General features: G+C 38.1%; 1 pseudogene; it reads right to left on the minus strand.

Moving 5' to 3' along the window:
• The window catches only part of LOC125415360 (transmembrane 9 superfamily member 2-like), a 144,912-nt pseudogene that overhangs the window by 18,264 nt on the left and 101,587 nt on the right, over positions 1-25,061 (minus strand).

Here is a 25,061-nt window from a genome sequence, read left to right on the forward strand (position 1 = left end):
CTTTACATGTACCAGGCCTTAGGTCCTGCAGTCAAGAATAGTATACATGGTCAAATGGAAGACCATACAGTAAGTTACAAAGGTATTCTTTGATTGTTGGTTTGGCTTCCATATTTTAAAACATGCCTCTTTCTTGAAGAGAATATAGAGAGGTTTTTAATGAAAGAGTAAACTCTGGAATCAAACCAATCAAAATTTGAATGAACTGTCATTCTATCATGTCCTAACGAATGGTCTTGAATGTCCTAACGAAATGGTCTCCCAGTTAGAGAACCCTAACTTCTCTGCCTCTGACTGTGAATCCTATGTGAAGTGTTGGAAAGCATAGCTACCAACTGAGTGCTCCTTATAAGTGATTCTCTTGTGTTTTTCATACTGAATAGGCCTCAGTTTCCTTGCCTTTGTAGTGGTGCTAATGTGGGCTATACATAACAAACAACTCAGGCTATAAGACAAAGAAGCTCAAATATTGGTTCTTAATCAGTTATTTTAACCTTACATCTGTTACATCAAAATAGGAATATGTCGTTTCTATTAATTTTCTAAGATTTAAATTCATCAAAACAAAATGTGGTACAAATAAAACAGCCATCAAAACTGTTCAGTTATAAATATTTAGGATTTTGGATACTATGTCACATTGAATATCCATGAAGAGTTTCAAGTCCTATATTATTTCACTGAAACAAAAATTTCAGACTACCCAATCAGCACTTACAGCTGCATTAATATTCTAAGGAACTCAAAATGAAATATTTAAAAGATTTTTTAAAACAAAGATTAGTTAAGATTTTGGATAAGTCATTCAACCTTGACTGAAATTCATTTGCCTTTGGAAAATACAAAGTTCCTTTCCTACTACCCTTTGTTAGAATATTATGTTTTATCCTCCCTCTCCCTGTTTCTTGAGTCTTTGGATATATATATCCTACTACCAAATGAAAAATAAATAAAAGAACACAAGTCACGGAGCATTTCACTTCCCCTGGTTTCAAAAACAATGGAATACTATTCTATGATAATAGACATGAAATGCTAATGAAAAATATGAAACTCCTTTGTTTGTTTTTACAGATAATATTCAACATCAGGCAAGACTGAAATCAATAAGTTTTACTGGTAGCAAAAAAAAACATAAGGAAGCATAAAAGTATGTGACTTTGTCATTGCCATTCAAAGACCATCTTAAGGAAATAATTCAAAGAAAGGAAAGAAGCAAGTTGTGCAAAGAAGAAACCTTACTGGATTAAATCAGTGTCTGCCCATTCCTGTCTCTGTCCCTCTCTCTTCCTATGAGTGTGAAATTCTTAGTGTATAAAGTATCTTCTTACAGTCACAATGTTTAATATTGAAAGATGAAGTCCTATATATCCTATGATGCCATGAATGAATTCAAGCACCAAGGAAACTTCATCTCTACTGACAACCATTCACAGACAACACTGGCAGATTCTATGTACTGGAGTAGAAATGTAATCATTAATCTCACCTAGATGTGAACCTTGAGAACAACAATAATGACCTGACTGCATGATATACCCACTGGTGCAATAGTATCATAAATGCTAAGGGAGTAACCAACTCCCCTACTCTTTTTATTAAATTTAAAATTCAATAGAATTTCTTTTATGCTCCATGAAAGAGAGCTAATTAATATCTGGCACTATTAACAATAAGTCATAGGCCCTAGAGATATCCTGCTAGTATTCTACCAAGTGAAAATGGAAGTAAAATAACTCCTAATGGCATATTTCTATTCCAAAAGATTAGTGCATTACTCAGTCTTCATCAGAGAAGTTTCTTCTTGCAGTAGATGGTGATCAAGACAGAGGCCCAGAACTAGATAATGTATAGAGAGTGGCAAACTTTATATTACTCTTCCCTAAATGGAATATCTTTATCACACCCCTCCTCTCAAGGCTCATAGATCTGTGCAGAAGAGGAGGCAGAACAATTGTAAAAGCCAGAGGTAGTAGATGAGTCTAAGGAAGTAGAATTTTCCAGAAACAACAGGACTGATGCACATATGAACTCAAAAAGACTGCAGAAGTGTATCCAAGAGCTGCACCAGTTCAAACCAGACAAAATCCAAACTTGAAGAAAGGCAAGAGGTCTTGCCCCTAACCAAGAAGATATTTTCCCTTTATAGCTTCTAAGAACAAAAACAGCTTTTCCTCAATGGAGAGATACTGGGTATATCAACCACACTCCAGGACAGGCCACACGGTAAGAAAGTAATAGGTCAACAAAAACTGGACTCCGTGGTTTTTTTTAGTGTGTGTGTGAGTGAGTGGTGTTGGGGAAGGAACTTTAAGGAGTTGAGGGAAGAGAAAGAATATGATCAAAACATACAGATTTAAATATATATTAAAAGCATGCCGTTTAAGATAATGCTGGCAGACAGAGCTCCAAAAAGAACTGTCTTTAAAAAAGAGATGCCAAAATCACACTTTATTATCTAATAACGTTTCCATGATCTGATTGAGAACCACAATTAACACAGTTCTTATACCTGTGATTTAATATTAAACTGTATACAGAAATATGGTGACATAATAGTATCTCCTGCTGTCCATGCTCTATGCACTTCAAGAATGATGCTCTTGAATAGGAAATAACAGGTGCTGATCTCAAAGGGATTTCAATTCTTCAGCAGACAAGTAAGATGTGGAGGAGGGCTGTGAAATGACATCTGTATATAACATGGTTATCATAATCATGAACTTAAAATAGCTATGGTTATGTGCACAAGACCTATACAAGATCAAAACAGCCAAAAGTTTAGCCACGAAAAAGATTAAGATGCATAGCTTGAAGGAAAGGGAGCACTTACTTAAGCTGGGAACATGTGTGGAATGTGAGTATCAACAGGACACAGAACTACTTGAAATACAGTTGGTGATAAAGATATAGAATGGAGGACAGTGGCAGTGAGAACATTGAGAATGGTTAAGCTCTAAGATGTGAAAGTATAGAAAGGAAGGACTAAAAGATTAAAATGGTAATAAAGTTGGAGGTAGATAACACAAGAAAGGAAAGCAGAAAGCATAGAGTGGGAACCAGGGAATAATGCAAATGTTGAATTTCACAGAATAGGTTTGAGTAACGATAGTGGAGTCAAGGAATGTACCAGAGAAGGTCTATTTGTTTTGTCAAGAGATAATAGTCAGGAGCTGGAGAGATGGCTTAGCGGCAAGAACATTGGCTGCTCTTTCAGAGAACCCAGGTTTAATTCTCAGCAGCCACAAAGCGGCTAACAATGTATCTATAACTCCAGTTCTAGAGGATCTGAAATCTTCTGGCCTCCATGGGAACTGCACACATGTGGTACGAAAACATACATGTAGGCAAAACACACACACATAAAATAAACAAAATCTTTAAAAAGAGAGTAAGATTGCTATTTATCATTGAGAGTCACTATTCAGCATACTACGATTAACAGAGAGCCAAGTATGCAGCTGCTGGAGATACCACTGGGGAGGGTGATTTATTAGAAAATGTGATTATTCAGGACTACATCTATTTTGGAAGAATATAAAACAGCTCTTGCAATATGGCTCCCAGGAAAAGGCAATGTGAGTTAAAGTACTTGTTGATGTAAGAAAATAAGCCAGAAGTGATTATGCTTTGTCTGGCAAATGCCTCTTATATGTGGTCTTGCTAGGGTTTTTGGTTGTTTGTTTGTTTGTTTGTTTTGCTTTGCTTTGCTTCTAGTTACATGAAGATCTGAGTTTGATCCCAGCATCCACATAAAAAGCCAGGCTTGGCCAGGCTGTGGGGACACATGCCTTTAATGCCAACACTTTGGAGGCAGAGGCAGGCCTGATCTACAGAGTGAGTTCCAGTACAGCCAGAGAAACCCTGTCCCAAAAAAGAAAAGAAAAAGAAACAAATAAAAACAGGCATGAATCAACAATGATCCAAAAATATTGAGTAGAAAATTTCAAAAATAATTCATAAATCGGAAATTGTGTACCATTCTGAACAGCATGATGAAATTTTACATCTTTTCCTCAATTCTATCCAAGCTAATCTATCCCTTTGTCCACTGTGGTGGTGTGTATACTAACTACCTTATTATTCACTTAGTAAGTGTCTCAGTTTTCAGGACAACTATCAAAACATGTTCGTGTAACCCTTGCATATAAGGCCATATCAAAATGTCTACATAATTTACTTCACTTCATCAGGTTGACATTGTATCATCTCACATCCGCACAAAAGGAAGGAATATACACAAGATATTTAGGAAATAAGGGAGACATCATAGTCACATAACTTATTACTAGAAATGCTTTAATTTTTCTTTACTGTGCCAAATTTGTAAAATTATTAAAGAGTTGTATCAGAAAACACTATGTGTGTATATGTATATATGATCCAGGATTATATATGATTTCAGGCATTCCCTTGGGGGTCTTAGACTGGTATCACATAAATATGGGGAAATTACTATGTATCTAACTGTACACTACATAAATATATAGCCAGCAACTTATGAGGACAGATGGGGTAATCCAAAACAAAATAAATGAGGGACTCAGATTCCATCTACAGACATTGGTAATGAGCAGTCTCACAAGCTATATTGAGAGAAAGAAAACAGCTGCTAAAGAAACCAGACATAAAAGATCTTAATCTGTATACATGTACATACTTCTATATTCAAAGTTGGGACAAATTGATCTCTGCTATTCAAAGTCAAGCCAGTGGCTACACTTGTAGGAAGTGAGTAGAAAGGCCCCACTGCAGTTCCCGGACTGGTGATCAGGTACTGTTGATCTATCTGAGTGTTAATAATAATGGTGTTTCACTTTATAACACATCAAGTTGTATGCTTATTATTCATATGCATAACATTTTTCTTGTACTGCTGGGAACTGAAACTAGGATTGGTCTTGAACAAGCTACTCAAGTGCTCTGCCACTGAGCTACTTCCCTTGGCCCTATTTGCACATTTCAGAGGGAAAAGTAAAAGAAAATAAGATGCAGAATTGGGTTAGAATACAATGATAAAAGTTCTCTTGTCTTCTATTATAAATAGAACTGCTGGTAGCTAAGTGATGCTACATGTGTAGTGACGGGGTGAGTAAGAGTGCTCCCATAGGCTCGTACATTTGAATGCTTAGTCAGCAGGAAGTGGACAGCTTTGAAAGGACTAGGATTAGGTGTGTCCTCCTGGAGGAAGTATGGCCTTGTTGGAGTAAGTATGTCACCAAGGGTGGGCTTTGAGATTTCAAAAATCCATACCAGGTCCATCTAGAGTCTCTCTCTCTCTCTCTGTCTCTCTATCTCTCTGTCTCTCTCTGTCTCTCTCTGTCTCTGTCTCTCTCTGTCTCTCTGTCTCTCTCTGTCTCTCTCTCTCTCTTTCTGTCTCTGTCTGTCTGTCTGTTTGTCTGTCTCTCTCTCTCTGTCTCTCTCTCACTCTGCCTGTTTGTTGCCTGTGTATCAGAATGCAAAGGTCTCAGCTACTTCTCCCACACCATACATGCCACCATGCTCCCTGCCATGATGGTAATGGGCAAACACCTGTCCTCAGGTCCTTATGTTTGTATAGTAAACACTTTAGACACGGACCCACTTCCCCAGCTCCCAGTTTTCATTTTATGTATTTGCTGAACCTGAATGTTAACTCTGAGAAAATACTTAAATTTTCTACTCTGTCTTATAAAAATGGTATGATCTAAGCTACTAAAACCCAAACTTAGTGAGGCAAGCTAAAACATTCTTTTGTGTTCAGAAAGTCTAATGCCTCTGAAATTTTATTATATTTTCAACTAGGCCATTTTACAAAACATTTCATTTTTTCACCTAATTCAAGCACTCATTAAGTATGAAAAATGTTTCCACCCCATTTGAAACAAATAATAGCCATCAACTCACTAATCCTTACAAGTATATACATACATCTTGTCCTTGACATGTAATTGCTTATGTGACCAAATAATCTAATTTTAATCATTCAAAAGGTATTTAAATCTGTTAATTTTTGTACTTGGAGCCTATTCAAAGTTTATTACATTTAACCAATTCTGTGGCTTGGAAAATATCCCTGATGATTAAAAATATCCACAAGGAAAAGAAATCTTACAAGGAAGTATGTAAGGTACATTTAGTTCCCCAGGCTTCAGAATATTCGATGCCAAAAACATATGAATGGACATGGTGACTTTGTTCCCTGTACCTTTCTCTAATAGTTATTGACGTTTACTAGATTTCAAATGTCTGACTCTTTAGAGAATCTAAAATATACTGCACAATTCTGTTGTCACGTACCTATGAAAAGGAAGAAAACTAACACTAGAATCAATGTGTACCCAAAGTACATAAAGGTGCTTCTGATACCAGTGACCTGAAGTTTGGTAAAGAAGTAATGAATTGCATATAGAAGAACATAAATAGATGTAAAAGTGCTGGTCCAAACGGCTCTCCACCACCAACCACAATCCTGTAAAAACAGAAATAAATACTGCTTAGGTGAAATTGTAACTATAAATGGACTAGAAGTTATATGTATAACATAAGATGGACTCTATAACATTACTAATTAAAAGTAGAAAATGTAGTGACTGGAGAGACGGTTCAGTGGTGAAGATCACTGGCTGCACTTCCAGAGGACCCAGGTTTGATTCCCAGCACCCACATGGTGGCTCACAGTTCTCTCTAACGCCAGTTCCAGAGAATCTCATGTCTTCTTCTCACCTCTGCTGACACTGCATACACATGGTGCAAGGCATACATGCAGGCAAAACACCCATAAAAATTTCTAAAAATATAAATAAAAGTTGATTTTCCATAAGCAATTTAATAAAACATGTAATTATGTCATGTTTGAGATGCTCTGGCTACTGTAAACTCTGTTTCCAGGGATATCACATGTGCCTTCTGAAGCATGGAGTTATAATTCATGAGGAATGTGATTTTAAGACTGCCTCAGTCTTGGAAGGCATTCAGCTCAACTTCCTTTACTGCCATGAGTTCTGCTGTGCCCAGTTTGGAGTCTCTGTAGTAACTATCATCTACTGCAAAAACTAATTCTCTCTGGAAAAAGCTCACAGTAGCACTGCTCAATGGTAATAAAAATATTAAGGTGGAAATATGGCAGGCATATCTTGCCCACTAAGGAAAACAATAGCAATGGTTGACGACAAGGGCTAACAGTAATCCGACCAAACAGGATGTTGACTAAGTTTATTATCGCAGGCATGAATTTCCTCCTGCCCACAATATCTCAAATCCAGTAAAAATCAATTGACTTCCCCAGTAACAGACTTGCCACTATTGCACCAATGACCAGGTACATTGCCTGGCTATTTGGTAATATAACATGAAGGGTCCATAGCTAAGTAGGACTGCTAATATGACAATTCTCCTAGGGCGATCTCTATCCTCTTTACTACTATAAGAACCATACAACAGGCAGGGAGGTTCAGGGTCGGTTTCAGCTTGATTTATCCATGTCTTATGACCAAATGACTATCTAATACTAGTGGGCAACCAACAGTGGCCCTAATGTGACACCTATATAACCACTGCTGAGTCTCAGGAGACATAGGAATAGGGAGCAGAAAAAAAAAGTCAGAGAAAAGTTGCAGAATATTACAGGATGCTTTCTACTGTGTGTGGCATGGTCACTGCACACTCGAGCTCTCAGAAACTGTGATTCTCAGCACCAGACATGTACGAGACTGAGACTATTAACATTCTATCACAGAAGAGAATAGATCACAAGACCCCGCCCTCACTGAGTATGTAAATGAAGTTAATGATTGCTAGAAAAGGGAAAGATATTTTCTTCAATGGTATAGCCACCTGTAAGTCACACATGTCCTATGCATAACCCCTCCCCCATGCTCCTGAAAGAAATCCTAACTAAACTCTATGGGTTACCAAAAGGAAAAGATATGACAGCGAAAGGGGAACTAGTTGGGAAACATGGTATCAAAGGGAGTGGGGTCACAAAAGAAAAAGTTACGGCATAAATATGACCAAATACATTATATAGATAGAGGAAAAGCTCATGATTTGGGCAGTTCTGTTGGTGAGGCTTCATGGGTGTAGCTTTTGGCATTACTAGGAGACACAATCTCACAGCAAGATCCCTGATCCTCTGACTCTTAAAAATATTTCTGTCCCCTTCTTCCCCAGTATTCACTGAGCCGTAGGTACAGAAGTGTTTTGTGGATGTATCTGTGAACTGGGCTCTAAAGCTCTGTGTTTTGATTGGTGTGATTTGCTGTAGTGTTCTCCATCTGTTGTGAAGAGAAGTTTCACAGACATATCGAAGTGGATGGGGGAGGGGAACCCATGAGACCACAACCCTACACAAAACCAACTAAGGGACACTAGGATGGGGAAACAGTCTTCGCCAGGGAGAGTACACCAATTGCTCATTTTATACCAAATGGTTATCTCTGAAAACAGACATACAAGTAACATTATACAGACTGAGCAGGTTATATATAAGGATTTATATATACATGTATTATACAAATCAATTTTAAAAGGAGGCTACAATTTGAAAGAAAACAAAGAAGGGTATATGGGAGAGTATTCAGGAAATGAAAATATGTAATTATAATCTAAAAAATAGAAGAAAAGTTCATAATGTAACTCATTATTTAAAAAAATGCAATACTATGTCTAGTGATGACTTAGATCAGATACAAGAAAAAGTATTATAGAAATTTAAGATAGACCTTGTAGCTAATGGGATTTTCTAGCTAAATTCAGGATCTATGAGGGACATGACTGAGGTCAATATGAAACCTGATCTTGCCATGACTCATGAACTGTGTCTTTTTCCCTTGCTCACTCTGATGTGTCTTCTTCTGTAATAAACTCTAGGCCCATGTATACTGATGTTTGGTACTGGTGCGGGAAAATTATCTGTATTCTGTCAATCATATTTTAATAAAACGCTGATTGGCCAGGCAGGCAGTATAGGCAGGAAAGCCAGACAGGAAGTAGGGGTGGAGCAATGAGAACAGGAGAATTCTGGGAAGCAGGGAAGTTCCTCTGCCATTCCTGTCCAGACCACCGAAGAGGCAACATGTAAGCTGTCACACTGAGAAAGGTACTGAGCCCATGTGGCTAACATAGATAAGAATAATGGGGTAACATAAGTTATAAGAGTTAACAAGAAGCCTGACCTAATGGGCCAATCAGTTTATAACCTTATGGAGTCCTGTGTGTGATTTCCTTTGTTGCTTGCCGGCTGTTGGGGTACTGGGCTGGACAGATACCTCAACAAGCCGGCCCCTCATGTTACATATGGCGCCAACGTGGATAACTGAATCCACAGAAAGCTTGAGAAACGAATAGAGTAAAGCATGTTTTGTTGGTAGCAGCAATTTCTCAGGACTGCTCTGTTTGCTAGAGCAAGCAAGCACTCTCATCTAAGGGAGGCTTCCTGACTCAGCTTTAGCTGCAAAACCTTGCAGCTCATTAAGAGGTCCTGCCACGAAACACTTAAATGCTGTTGGTGAAAAGCTGAACGCATGCTTTTCGGTTTTCAGTCGTAGCAGGAAAAAAGCTGTGCTGTTTTAAAATGCCGTCTTTCTGGGCTGCCCTGCCAGGGCAATCTCTGACTGTTTCAGGCAGGCAGTCCGATTGAGTGTGGTCTGTGAGCAGAATGCTGCAGCTTGCTTGCTAGCAAGGACCTTGAAATGCCATAGAGTTGTGGCAACAAAAATGGCTACAGCCAGTACCTCCGCAGAGGCTGGAAAGCTAAGGATCTAGCCTTCAAAGCCACGGCTTTCAGTATTGCTTTGTAAATTAAAGGCTCATGTGGTCAAAAAAGAGAGATATACAGTAAAGAGAGATTCAAAGAGGAAGAAAACCTCTAAATATTTTACAGTGTGTTAAAAATATATGCAGGCTAAAAGTTAAAGTTCTTAAAGTAAAAAAAAAAAAAGGAAGAAAGAGAGTAGTTGGGTGTGGTGGTCCACACCTTTAATTCCAATGCCTGGGAGGCAGAGGCACATTGACCTCTGAGACTTTAAGGGGCAGAGGTAGTTGACCTCTGTGACTTTCAAGGTGTGGTAGCACACACCTTTAATCCCAATGCCTGGGAGGCAGAGACAGACAGATCTCTGAGTTCAAGGTGTGGTAGCACACACCTTTAATCCTAACACTGGGGAAGCAGAGACACGTGGATCTCTGTGAGTTCAAGGTGTGGTAACAAACACCTTTGAGCCCAGTACTGGGGAGGCAGAGACAGAAGGATCTCTGTGAGTTCAAGGACAGCCTGGTCTACAGTGTTATTCCAGGACAAAGATATACAGAGAACCTGTCTCAAAAAGTAAAAGTAAAAATAAAAGAAATAGAGGTTAAAGTAAAGCAACATAAAGATGGAAAATACACAGAGAATCTTAATACTGTATGCTATTATGCTCTCTTTAAATTGTTTGATTGCTGAGGAAGGAGCAACAACTGCTAAAAGACTTTTGTTTATAAATGCTGCTGAACTAACCCAAGATAGGAATTTTGAAAATACCTTGGCTTCAAAACTGAAGTCAAAAGGTATGTTACTTTGGAGAAGAGATTTTGCTTTTGTTTCCACAGAAAATGAGAGGCTCTGGATTTATTCAGAGTTAAGAAAAATCCAGTTTGAACAAGGGAGGCCACCTGAAAAATCTCTGACAGGAATAAATGGCCCAGATGTCTGAGTTCTACATCGATAACAGATTCAAGACTGTCGCCTGAGATAATCGAGACCCACAGGATGCTCCAGACAGGACTTGATTATAACCCTAAATTTTCTTTAGGTCCCCATAAGATCATCAGCGCCCCCAACCAGCAGGAAGTAGCCTGAAATACTACGCCCACATTCCCAACAAATGGATTATGGGTATTTTCCTTTGTTTAAAAAAAAAAAAAGAGGGAAATGGTGCGGGAAAATTATCTGTATTCTGTCAATCATATTTTAATAAAACGCTGATTGGCCAGGCAGGCAGTATAGGCAGGAAAGCCAGACAGGAAGTAGGGGTGGAGCAATGAGAACAGGAGAATTCTGGGAAGCAGGGAAGTTCCTCTGCCATTCCTGTCCAGACCACCGAAGAGGCAACATGTAAGCTGTCACACTGAGAAAGGTACTGAGCCCATGTGGCTAACATAGATAAGAATAATGGGGTAACATAAGTTATAAGAGTTAACAAGAAGCCTGACCTAATGGGCCAATCAGTTTATAACCTTATGGAGTCCTGTGTGTAATTTCTCTTTGGGATTTGCCAGCTGTTGGGGTACCGGGCGGGACAGAAACCCCAATAAGCCGGCCCTCATGTTACATGGTACCATGAGTTCTTCTGGTTAATTATTGATGGTCAAGATGTCCCAAATATTTTCTAAGAAATAAAATATACCCACGATATGCTTGCATCTTTAGGCTCATTAACAATTGTTACACCTTATACTTGTGATAAAATGCACCAGAAAATTTATCAGTAGCTAAATATAATACATATTTAATTATACATTTCATACATATATCTAAAGAACAAAATGCTGCAAAGCAACAAGTACTATAATCATTCTCATAATTCTTCATTATTACCTTCAGACAATGACATTTAACAAGAATAAAATGATGATTTATGAGATTTAACCTAACCCTAGTGCTAATCCTGAAACAAGGTGAGGCTAGAGAGATGGCTTAGCAGTTAAAAGGGCACATAGATAGATAGATAGATAGATAGATAGATAGATAGATAGATAGATAGATAGATAGATAGATTTTAAGAGACATGACCGGGCGGTAGTGGCAAAGGCCTTTAATCCCAGCACTCAGGAGGCAGAGGCAGGTGGGTCTCTGTGAGTTCGAGGCCAGCCTGGTCTACCAAGCGAATTCCAAGACAGGCTCCAAAGCTACACAGAGAAACCCTGTCTCAACAAACAAAAAACAAAAGAAAAGAGAGAGAGAAAGAGAGAGAGAGAGAGAGAGAGAGAGAGAGAGAGAGAGAGAAAACAGCAATTTGCTACACTATCAATCACTCAAGTGTTATCAAGGAGAAAAGTGAAGGAGAAATAGAAAGAACTATTCATGGTAATATATTAGAAGAGAAAAGGACCTGCAGCGGGGACCCCAAACCCGCAAAATATAATCCTTGCTGACACTACAAAGAAACCTTTAATTGTTTTTCAAAATCACTATACTATGCCTTTTATATGTCTAAACGAAAATTAGTCACCTACCCCCATATTTTTAAACTCAAGCCAGCCCCATATTGCCATATTTTTTTCAATGTTAACTGAATAACAAGCAGAAATTACAGTAACCCCCCAAAGAGAAATGGCTTTCTTTTTGAATCTTGCATCTAAAGTAGCACTCGGTAGCTACATCAAAGTTGAAATATATCATTAGGAAAGTATAATATAGAACTTATCCCAAGTAGTAAAAATCATGAAGTTAGTATTTATTTCAATGCCCTTCTGAGAACACTCTAATTCCAATAATGCAATTTTAGAATACTTAAGTAACATTAATATCTGTGTCTTTACTTCAGCACACAGTCGAAAATAGCATAGGAGAACTGTAACTTCTGAACAGGAAATCATAAGAATTAAAAAGACTAAGAGAAGGAAGGCAAACAGGTAGTGCGTGTGAGCAGACCTAAAAAACAAGCACAAGATTGAAATTTTTAACATTACATAGAAAAAGACTATTACACAATTCTCTGATGTTTTGCCTTCTCCCCCCTCCACTCCCGCTAACCCTCCCTTTCCTCATCTCCCCCCCCACCCCTTTTTGAAATACGATCTCTCTACATAACTCTGGCTGTCCTGGAACTCACTTTGTGGACCAGGTTCGTAGAGATCTACCTACTTCTTCCTCCCGAATTCTGGGATTAAAGGTGTGTACCACCATGGCTGGCCAGACTTTAAACTCTTTATTCTAAGCTTGAATTCATTCACACAGTACTAAAAGTAATCTCTTACTAACATACTTTCAGATTTTAGCCCCATCTTCTCCAGATACAAAAACACCACTTTTTACCCATGTTTATCTGTTTACATTACTAAGTTCAAACTTGAGACTCACCAATATCTCTACACACACCGAAACTGCCAGCTTAGAAATGAAAGATTTGTAATTGCCAGAAATACCACTAAACATATCATATACCAGGAAATGACAGACTCAAATATTCCTTTGCCTTTGAAGCTCTTAAAGACGCCTCTCCAACTATGTCTTCATAGTGTGGCGCAGGGAATTCTATTAACTAATCTTTCAAACAGGCATCTTTAAAAACAACTTGTGTGGGGGTTGTATTTAGGGCAAGCCAAAAGAAGTCAATGACTACCTTTGTCATTAGAAAGCTGAACTGATTACATCAGGAAGAATAACAAACATCTTTACGAGCCCTCTGAAGCCAAGCATCGAGGAACTTGCTACTCGTACAGGCATATGAGGGAACTCAGCTCATCAGGAAGCTAAGTCAGGAGGACTGCAAGCTCAAGAAGAGTTTATGTAACTTAGTAAGGCTGTCTCAAAATTAATAGTAAAAAGGAAAACAGAGGAGCCCCTCCTTTGAATACAGAAAGCTCTCATTCCAGGTCACACTACAACTAAATTAATTAATCAACTGTGGTTCCTTTTTAAAGTTGAGAGTATTGAGAGAACCATTAAATTAGTAAATACTTAACTGAAGTATAAAATGAAATAAATTTGGGTGTGAGGATAATAAGCAAGGTTAGAGAGGAATATTCTGTAATTAATAAGCATGTACAAGTTGTACACACTTCTTTTTCAATGTAGAAAATATTGATTCTCATTCTGACACCTTTTTGACAGGATTTTTTTCTGAAGTTGAACCCAGGGCCTTGGCAATGGTAAGCAGGCACTCTCCCACGGAACTAGACAGGCGACCTGAAAGTCCCAGAGTTGACTGTTTACCTTTCAAACCAATTTGTCCCAATCCTAGTTCAAAAGTCAGGCCTTAGAATGGACATGGCCAATTCTGACTTTTGAGAACTTAAAAGATTTGTTTGAGCCAGGCAGTGGTGGCACACACCTTTGATTCCAGCTCTTGGGAGACAGAGACAGGAGATCTCTGAGTTCAAGGCCAGACTTGTCTACAGAGCAAGTTCCAGGACAGGATTGCTTGAAAGACTACTATGAATTTTTTTTTAAAAAAAAGGTATTATAAAAAATAAAAAATATATAGCTACTGCATTTTACTTTTTTAAAGCTAATGTTTTTAAAAAATTGTGTGTGTGTGTCTGTGTGTAGGTGTGTGTGTGTGCGCGCGCGCACATGCACGCATCACTATTAGATCCAGTGGAGCTGGACTTCCAGGTAACTATGAACTGACTAATATGGGTGCTGGAAACAAAATTCAGAACCTCTGGAAGAGTAGTAAGTGCCCACGAGCACTGTCACTACTGACTTTTACCTATTGCCTTTGTCTGTCTCCAAACCTCTCCATAGCAATATGCTAGCTGGCCAGTTCCTAAATCCAGCTAAGAACCAGAAAGAAAGAAAGGGGTAAAGCCAGCATGATGGCACACAACCTTAATCCCTTAACTCGTGAGGCAGAGGCTGGCGGATCTCTGAGTTCCTACAGAAGAGGCTGGCAGATCTCTGAGTTCCTACAGAACTAGTTCCGGGACAGTTAAGACTACACAAAGAAACCTTATCTTGAACAAAAGCAGAAAGGGAAGATAGAGAAGAAATGAGGGAGCGGTCATCAAGCTAAAATGGTAAAGCTCTTGCCCATAATTTTGGAGGCAGGGTCTTGGTCTATGTAGCCCAGGCTGGACCTGTCCTCAAGCTCTTCCTGCCTCAGCCTCACAAATTGCTGGCGTGGCAGGGCTCACAGGCATTTGCCATCACACAGAGCTGACTTTTCTTCTTTCTTTCCAGTGCTGAGGACAGAACCCAGGGGCTGTGCATCCTAAGCAAGCACTCTACTACTCAGCTACCTCCCAGCACAAACTAGCGCGCTTTGAAACAGAAGACACAGTTAACTCATTTTGCAAATACATATAACCATTGCATTATCATAATTCTTAAATCACGACGAATTAAAAGCAGCAAGCAAAACAGTATAAGAAGCAGATATTCTGACACCAGATCTAATAGTTGACAGGAAGAAAACAGAAAAGGACTATGTACAGCACAGGACACATGAAAACTCAAAAGCCAATAGGGTCAATAATCTTCACATTGATTTTAGTGGAGGAATTCTAAATATTCCTTTGGAAGGGCAATATTAAAATATAAAAATCAGATCTTCCCTTTCCATATTTAGGTACCTCCCACCCTAGGGTTTCCATACACCTCCTGTCCCACGAGGTTCAGTTAAGCTCTGAAAAATAGTTTACCAAGATGTTACTTTTCCAATTTTATTTTCTGCGTGTCTATGTGTGTGTGTGCAGGCATGCCACTGCACTTGTATGGAGGGCACAGGATTACTGGTGGGAGTCAATTTATTCCTTCCACAGTGTGAGTTGAATGATCAAATGCTGATGGACTGGCAATCTCACTGACCTCTATTTATTTATGTGGATGTCTGTTTAAGTGTGTGTGTGTGTGCCCATGCCCACAGAGGCTAGAAGAGTGTGTCATATCTACTGGAACTGGAGTTACAGGAAGTTGTGAGTCACCTGCCGTGGGTGCTGGGAACTGAATTGGGTCCTCTTGAAGAGCAACAAGTACTCTTAAGTGCTGAGCTACCGTTCCATCCCCAAACCCTGGTTATTAATTTTTTAAAGTAAATCTTTATAGAGAATTCCATTAGAGTCATGTTTTAAAGCTACAAATTAAATCTGTTCCCTAGGAAATTACCCAAAGTCAAATTAATATTTCCTGAATAAAGTAAAGATAGATGAAATATTGTACAAGAATTTAACCTCTTTGAAATGATAGAAAGTTAACCAACAAAACTAAAGCTTTGAGGTTTTTACTAGGCATAAAGAAAGCCCTATGTTCAATTCTACCAACACAAAATTTCTAGTCTTTATAAAATCTGTATATTACTATAAACCAAAGCTGTTCTACTGTGCTGTACAACATTAGAACTTATTAATTTAATTTTATTTTGGTACCCATAATCTATCTTCCTTGATTTTATCTTCAAACATTGCACACAAGTCCTGAACTATTACACTATCACTATTATACTATATATATAATATATATACTAGTATATAATATATATAATACATTATAACTATTACCATATAAATATGCACTATTGTTATGGATTAAACCAAACTTGAGTTTATTGAGATGTGATACTCACCAAATACGGTTTAGAATGTAAGGAAGTTGAAGAAAAATACAGCCAAAGGGTAAAAGACTACCAAGTATAACAGTTGGCTTGGTAAAGAAACTCCTTTTGGGACTCACAAGAGGAGTCTCTTGTGTTTGAACTAGAAACTCAAACTGTTTAAAAATACATAAAGCAACAATAAGAGTGACTGAGACAAATTCACAGACATAATGACAGTACAATACAGAATCCTGAAACTGAACAACACATGAACGTCACTTGGGCTAGGACTAGATCACCACTGTGTAATAAAAACACAATGTAAATAGGAATATGATACATATTTATGTATATAGTTTTTAAGGTTTTTTAGTAGTTACATAAAAATATAAAAGTAACAGGTAAAATAATTTTAAGAGTATATTTTATTTGATATAACAGGAGTATATTTTATTTGCTACAACAACTATCCTTTGAAGTCAGGTGTGGAGATTTACACACAGGCGTGTGCCATCAAATCCCAGTTTTGCTAGGGATTGAACCCAGGACTTCTAGCTTGGTAACCAAGCACTCTCTCTACTGATCTACACCCGCAGCTCCAGGTATTTGCCTCTCCAAACCTATTCTAATATGAAATAGGCATGTTTAAAAGCTCCCTCCATATTTACCTAAAAAATTATCTTCTAAATAAATTTATCAACGAATTTGTCAATAGTGTTCAATTTTTTTTCTTTTTCCTGTTTTCTGTAGAACTCCATTTCCCATTTCATCAGAGTTTTTGTTTCTTTGTTTGTTTGTTTTCCTTCTCTCTTCCCCGCCCGTGTCTCAAACTAGTTTTGTACAGTCCTTTTGCAGAGTGGGCACATTTAGTCTTTTGGGGGATCTGCTCCTTTTCTCTTGTACATAGAATTAGGCTAACTTCAAATCTGTAACTGATCATACCATTTCTCGATTGTGTCTTTGCTCTCTTCTCCCACTATAAAAACATTTGCAGTCCAAGGTAGTTGATGTTAGCCTTTCTATACTATGTCCTTTTAATTTTGTCCATCAAAGATAAATGTCCTATGATGTAGAAAGTATACTAAACAGTGTCTTAAAGAGTTGCTGTCTTTTACTTATTTTTATATCTTCAACTCAAAAAATGATTTAAGATTGTTTTTATTGGTATTTTTGTATTTTATGTATAGCATATACACAGTAAGGTATTTCAAGTATCAATCAAAAGTCAAAAGCAGTATTCTCAAAGTTTACCTCTTCCTTTTTCTCAAAGCACACTCCCAAAACTGTTAGTGGTGCTGAAACTCCAAAGCAAAATGCAAACAGACTTGCCAATGTACCAAAGGATACAGCAGCTGATGAACTTTCCATCCAAAGAATAGAATTAGATTCATAATAAAGATATCAGTGAAGACAATTCTGAGGAAAGGGGTGGAGAATACCATTACACAATATACTGCCAGAAAAATATTATAAACATATTTAATGAGAATGTCAGAACATTGTTTTGGTGAGAATAATTAGTTACAATGTTAAGCCCTAGAAACATATTACATCACAATGCACAAATTGGTCCTTGAGCTGAGACTTAAATATGCTATCATGCAATAGCAATTGATTTACAAATATGATTACAAATCCTGTCATCTTTACAACTTCAAAATATAGCAGAAATAGAAACAATGTATAGATTAATAAATATATCAATATGCAATATAACGAACCCAATGAAGAAGCAACATATATGGAAAATAGGTTTTGAAACCTATACTGAAATAGGCTATATGATGCACTAAAAATCAATTAAAAAACTGCTAAATGGACTAGCTACAACACCAGAAATACTAATTGTGTCTCCGCGTGTTCCAGATCAATTTGTATACTGTTAAAAGTGTCAGTGTGGGGATGACTATGATTGTGTTAGAATACACAAAATACAAACTTGAAAAGACATAGACAAAGACTAACTTATGGAAGTCTCTTATTGTTAAGGAAAACAGACTTTATCCCATCAAAATCCAGGATGAATTAAAGAGGTACTCATCCTGTTTAGGGTCCCTCCTACTTTTAAGAGTTCCCTCTCACCTTTCCTAATCTATCTTTTCCTTGCTCAAAAATAAAAATTAAAAAATGAGCTGAAGAGGTTTAAACTCTAATTTGTTATAATTAAGTGCTTTTGGGGAGGAGATTAATGCGTAGCAGAGTGCATGTGTGGCGGGTGGCGATCAACCTGTGGGGGAAGATGACAAAAGAAAGGAGCCCAAAATAGAAAATGTGGTAGTTAAAACATAAAGGGGATGGTTATAACATATAAAGACCTAACTGACAAGAGTCTGACTAAAGATAGCATATTGAACTCATGTAGCATGAATTCCAATTGATCTTAATACTAAAAGCCCGAAGTCAGATATAGGTGTTAATGCTGAAAGATCAGAGAAGCAGAGCAGCCAGCCACTAGTTCTTACCTGAATCCTCAGACCAAAGGGGCGATCCTGTCCCTATGAATCCTCAGACTGAATGCTCTGAGCTCCTGTCTCCTCCTGCCTTATATTCCTCTCTCTGCCCAGCCATGTCCCTTCCTGTCTCCACCTCCCTAGCGCTGGAATTAAAGGCCTGAGTCACCACCACTTGGCTTTGTTTCTCTTTTAGACTGATTCAATCTCGCGTAGCCTAGGATGACCTTGAACTCAGAGGTCCCCGTGCCGCTATCTCCTAAGGGCGGGAATTAAAGGTGTCTGCCACCCCTGCCTGGCCTCTATGGCTAACTAGTGTGGCTAGTCTGATATTCAGGCAAGCTTTATTTGCTAAAGCACAAACAAAACATCACCACAAACTCATGCATTTGGATCTGCTTCCTTTTCAAAACCACGATGAAAATATAATAAAGGAATTATAAAAGGCCATAATTGCCAAACTTTAGATGTTATAGGAAAGAAAAACATTGGGACAAATTTTAGCTCTAAATAGTGGCCAGATAAATAGTAACTAAATCAATATATCTGAAAAAGTTGCCTTCCATCCTCATAGCAGGGAAAGCAGAGAGGCAACTCAATTTATACTGAGAGCTCCAAAAAGCCTGAGGAATGTTCAGAGGCCAAGTCCTTCTCTAAGCATGCATAAAAGGTGACTTATGAAAGTTAGCCTAAGAAGCTAAGAAACCTACAAATTCCTGTACCCACTAGTCACAGCCCAGTAACTTCCCTTCCCCCACCTCAGCAGAAGACTGAAGGGTCTACTCTCTTGGGAAGAAGCCTTCAAACGCAAGAGAATAATTTTCAAAGTCTATCATAAGGCATCCTTGGAGCAATTAGCAGAGATATTACAACCATAAAACAAGAAGAGGAAATTTTAAGGACTTTCGAGGTAATAAAAGAACTCTTGGGAGTTAAAAATATGACAAGAGGAATTAAAACCTCAATAAAATGGTTGAGAGATAGATCTGATAAAATGCCTTAAACAGAAGCACAACCGAGCAGCAGAAAGCGCAACAAGAGGACAGTAGCACACGCAAAGAGTTGCATGAGCAAGCCGGAGTGCGGGAGCTGAAGGCGTGCGCACCACACCAGGGTCGTAACAGCCTCTTTCTACGGACCTTGTCTGAGACTTTTCTGGAAATAACTCTTCCGTTTTAAGTTCCCTCAGGTCCAGTCCAAAACTAGAATCCTAATGCTGCTTTCTTTCCTGCCCTCTCTTTTCAATGCCTTATTCAAGAACATTGCATCGGATACTTGTTCTTCTTCGATTATAAGTTACAATTATAAATCATTTTAAAACAAATTTTTACTATTCTTTCATTTTACTGTTTGTACTTCACCGCCCCCACTTGTATTTAAGATCTTTTCTAGTGAGACCCTTCCCAGCAGGTGTATCTCTTGTACTCTTTAAATGCATATACTTTCCTGTAAATGCACCTTTAATTTCCTTCAAACAATAACAAAGCCTCTGCTTCTTGCCTTTAAAATGTTTTGTGCCTTATAAGGAAGCCTGGTTTTCTGTGATTTAACCACACTCCCCAAAATGCTTTTAATACCTTTCTGTTCTAATGAATTTGTTTCATCATAATATTCCTTTGCCAAATTTCCTACGTTTGAGATTCATTTCAGCTGTTATCATTCCTTAGCCAGAAAATTACTTCTCACTTGACAAATCATAGCCTCCCTTCTTAGACATAAACTCAATTAAACCATCTCAACAATTTTCCTTTAGAAAGTAAGCTCCAGAATGTTAATATGAGGTTTAATAAATCTATAACTATTCTGCAACATCATGTTTTTGCATTCTGAAAATTTCTTACTATGTCAACCTTATTATTTCTAGACTTTTAATAGCATGTGATAAGCAGAAAATTTAGAGTTAAACTTGAGTCTCCCACGTCCATCTTCCACATGAAATACTTATATACATATTCATCAAGTATCTACTTAGTATTTACATGTTAATCTTTGATGTTCAAAGATATCTAAAAATCTTGCTTCTAAGAAAAGATAATGTAGTAATAGTCAGACACCACAGACAAATACATTACAATGCAGTGTGGGAAATACTAGAGCAGACGAATGAGCAGAGGGCACTAAGACACTAGAAGAAAAGGGCAAAATGTTTTAAGCTCAAAAACCAATTTCACAATCCATCAGTTTATTTCTCTAAACAACACTGCAACATGGGCACTAGAGGCAAGGAAATGGACATTCAGAGAAGCTATGGGACTTACCAAAGTCACTCAACCAGTGCTGAATTTTACAATTCAAGCGTTCTTCCAGTTGAATGTCACAATATATACCCATCAGATCATGTTCCCTCTTTCTTGTCTATTGCTTTATGTTTTCTTTCACAGTGCTAGGCTTTAGCCCAGTACTTTACACATGCTAGTCAATCACTCTGCTGTCATTGATTTATATTCTTAGTCTAACATTTATCACTTTTAGGGTTACACAGAGCAAAGGCTATTACTAGCATATAGCCTTATTGCACATAACTCTAAATCCATTTATAAATTGAGAAACTTAAATTCTCTTTCAACTTAGTATATTTGAATAAATAATAATTCTAGTACTTTATAATGCTTATCATCTGCATATGATATCCCATAAACCACATCTGGTTTCTGAATTTGAAACTGCATTCTGTTTTCCAGTACTGTGTAGAAAACAGAAATTTTATCTTTATCTCCCCACTCAACAATTGACTCATTAAAGACCTAAACTCTGAAGCTTCTACAGGACAATATGGGGGAATCAATTCAAGATCTATGAAGAATAGGACTCCAATAGCTCAGAAAACATTTACAAGTATGGAACAAAATCTTTGCCAAATATTCAACTGACAGGGAATTGGTGTGGGAGAATTGTCTGTATTCTGTCAATCATGTTTTAAATAAACGCTGATTGGCCAGGCAGGAGGTATAGGCGGGAAAAACAGACAGGAAATGGAAATGATGCAAGGAGAGCAGGAGAATTCTGGGGAGGAGGAAGTTGGTTCCTCCCACTCCTGCCCAGAACACCAAAGCAACAGGATGTGAGCTGCCCCACTGAAAAAGGTACTGAGCCACATGGCTAAAATAGATCAGAAAAAAATGGGTTAATCAAGATGTGAGAGTTAGCTAATAAGAAGCCAGACCTAATGGGCCAATCAGCTTTATAACTTACAGAGATCCGTGTGTGATTTTTCTCTGGGACTAAACAGCTGGGGGACAGGGCGAGAAAGAAACCCCCAAACAAGCAGGCTCCCCTCATGTTACAGAATGGCGCCCAACATGGGGCTCGAACCCATACAAAATTAAGGCAAAAGACCAAATAATCCTACTAACAATGACAATGGAGATGTTCATATACTTTTCTTTTTTCCTTTTTTAAAAAAATGATTGTTAGGGTTACAGTTTTGCTATGTCACACTATGCATAGTAACCAAACTATACAATCACCACAAGTACCCGTAAGCAAACAATTGAGCAAAACTATGGTATTTTATCTAGCCATAAAGAAAGAAAATATATTGGCAGAAAATTGGATGAAACTGAAGATCAACATATTAGGTGAAAAAGCCTGTTCTACAAATAAAAGTATGTTTTCTTTTATAAAGGAAGGGAAGGAACAGAGATAAAAATATCACAAGATACATTAAGAAAGAAAATAACAAAATGATTAACTGTAAATTCTGATTAATATTATGTTAAAAGTAAACTAATGCCATAACTTAAAGAGAGAAATGTCAAAATTAGAGGAGGAACAATAGGAGAAGAACATTTTGAAGAATAGAAAGGAAGGGAACCAAGAAACAAGGACTTAACTAAGAGGCAGGGTCATATTCAGACTCCAGGAGGGAAAATGGAAGGGAGTTAAGAGAATGTTTTACAAGATGGTGCTGTATCTCAGGGATAGAGTATTTGCCTCGCATACCCAAGGGCTTCAGTTACATTCTCAGCATCAAAAAAAGCAAGCAAACAAAAACTGTTTTTCTGAAAAGAGACAAAACCTGAAAATACTAAAGGGAATAGATCATTAAAAAAAAAACAATTTAGCTTGGCGTTTAAGAGAACTGGCTGCTCTTCCAGAGGCCCTAGGTTCGATGCCCAGCATCCACATTGCAGCTAACAAGCAGATGGAACTCCAGTCCCAAGGGCTCTGACACCCTTTTCTGGCTTCCAGAGGCACTATATACCTGTACTACATAGGCTTACATTCTGGAAAACACCTACATACCTAAAACAAAAATAACAAAAATGCTTGGGGAGAGAAAAGTGAGACAGGAATATAAAAGGTGGGGAAGGAAAAGAACAAATAGATGTTCAAAAAGATCAATTTAAAGAAATACACTGCCGGGCGGTGGTGGCGCATGCCTTTAATCCCAGCACGTGGGAGGCAGAGGCAGGTGAATATCTGTGAGTTTGAGGCCAACCTGGTCTACAAGAGCTAGTTCCAGGACAGGCCCCAAAGCTACAGAGAAACCCTGACTCGAAAAAGCAAAAACCAAAACCAAAACAAAAACAAAAACAAAACAAAACAAAACAAGAAATATACTAAAAACATAACATATATAATGGCATTTGGCAAAACATAATTCATAATTAGTATAAAATGTGAGACAACTTAGTGATCACACATGTTTAAGTAGCATTGTGTGGTATAGTGACTTTTGAGCAAAACTGCTTGGGCCTAAATTCTGCCCATCCTCCCATGGATAGCCTTACACTCTGACTCATACATTCAACACTGACTGTAATCAGTGAGGCATAAAGAAAAAGAAAAGGTATGACCTTGGGAGGGTGATGTGGGAAATCTGGGAAAAGTTGGAAGAAGAAAAGGAATAGATATCATCAAAATACCTTGTATCCATGTGTGGAATTCTTGATAGATACATATGATAAAAATTTTAAATCATTAGTTTGGGGAATACAGAGATGCTTAGCAGTTAATAGTGCTTCCTGAACTGGATGTGAGAGGCAGAGACATGGAGATACTTGCAAGTTAGAGGCCAACCTTGTTTACAAAGCTAGTTCTGAACCTGCCCGGGTTACAAAGTAAGAGTCTGCCTCAGTAACAGCAAGCAACTCCTTACAAACCCTGTCTGTATAAAGTGAGCACTAGGCAAGTCTGGGTCACCCATGGGAAGACCTTGTCTCAAAAAAGACACTAAAGGACCAATGGCATGTCCCCTCCAGCAGAAGTGACTGCTGCGCAAACCTGATGACCCAAATTCAGTACCTGGATCCCACACTGGAAAGAGAGAACTGACTCCCAAGAGTCTTTCTTGACCACACTCATGCTGTGACACAACTATACCCACACTTAAACATATACACACACATATACACACACATCACTTACACAGGTGTGTGCATATACTCAGGTGCATATGCGTGCACACACACAGATAATAAAAAATTATAGAAATAAAAAAATGTAAAAATAGAATAGGAAAAGCAGAGGAGTGATTCCTATTCTTCAAAAAGACCCAACCCAGCATCCACATCCATCTGGCAACTCACCACTGCCTGGAAACCTAGATTCTGGAACTCTGATGCTATCTTCTGGCTGGTGCAGATGCCAGCATTCACATGTACATACTAACACACAAGCACACACACACATCCATATAAAATAAAAAAATTAAAAAGCATTTGTTTTTAAAATCTCCACGAGTAAAATGAACAGGAAATCAGATAATGGAAAATAAAAAAGATGTGAGAAGCCATGCAGGCAGTGAGAAATGTGAGAAAAAAATAATTCACACTACGGAGCCCATGAAAGGGTCAGAAACTGATAACAGCAGGTATTCTATGAGTAACGAGAAGAGGTGGGAAGTGACTAAAGGAAGAGACTTTTGTGAAAGCTTTTCGAGAAGTGGGGACTTTTATTTCCTCCCTCCCTTGCAGCAGATATCTGGAGGCGTCTTCTCAGTGCTAGAGAACAGCAGACAAGGCAAAGGAAATGGCTACTCCGAAATGCTTAAGTAGCCAAATGCACACTAAATTTTGCAGGTTTAGATACTCTCTGTCTTCTCCCACATATCTCTTAGAAGGCTAATGATCAGATAGTAACTCCCCAGACATGAGACTAGAAAATATGTCTCTTGGGAAAGTGATCAGACAAATACTTAAACCCTGAAGATGTCCTAAGAGGTTTCCAGAAAAAAGAAAATAATGAATAAGGTGGAGTGCGATAGAAGCAAGATACTCGATGACCTCCTCTGGTCTCTACACACACACACACACACACACACACACACACACACACACACATATATATATATGAGAGAGAGAGAGAATTAATACAAAACAATAACTAGAGAGTCTGATTCAACCTACAGTGAAGATCTGAGTCTCCACATGTCTCTATATGTTGATAGTGT

Source organism: Myodes glareolus, chromosome X, assembly GCF_982192425.1.
Source record: "Myodes glareolus chromosome X, mMyoGla1.1, whole genome shotgun sequence".
Taxonomy (NCBI): Eukaryota; Metazoa; Chordata; class Mammalia; order Rodentia; family Cricetidae; genus Myodes; species Myodes glareolus.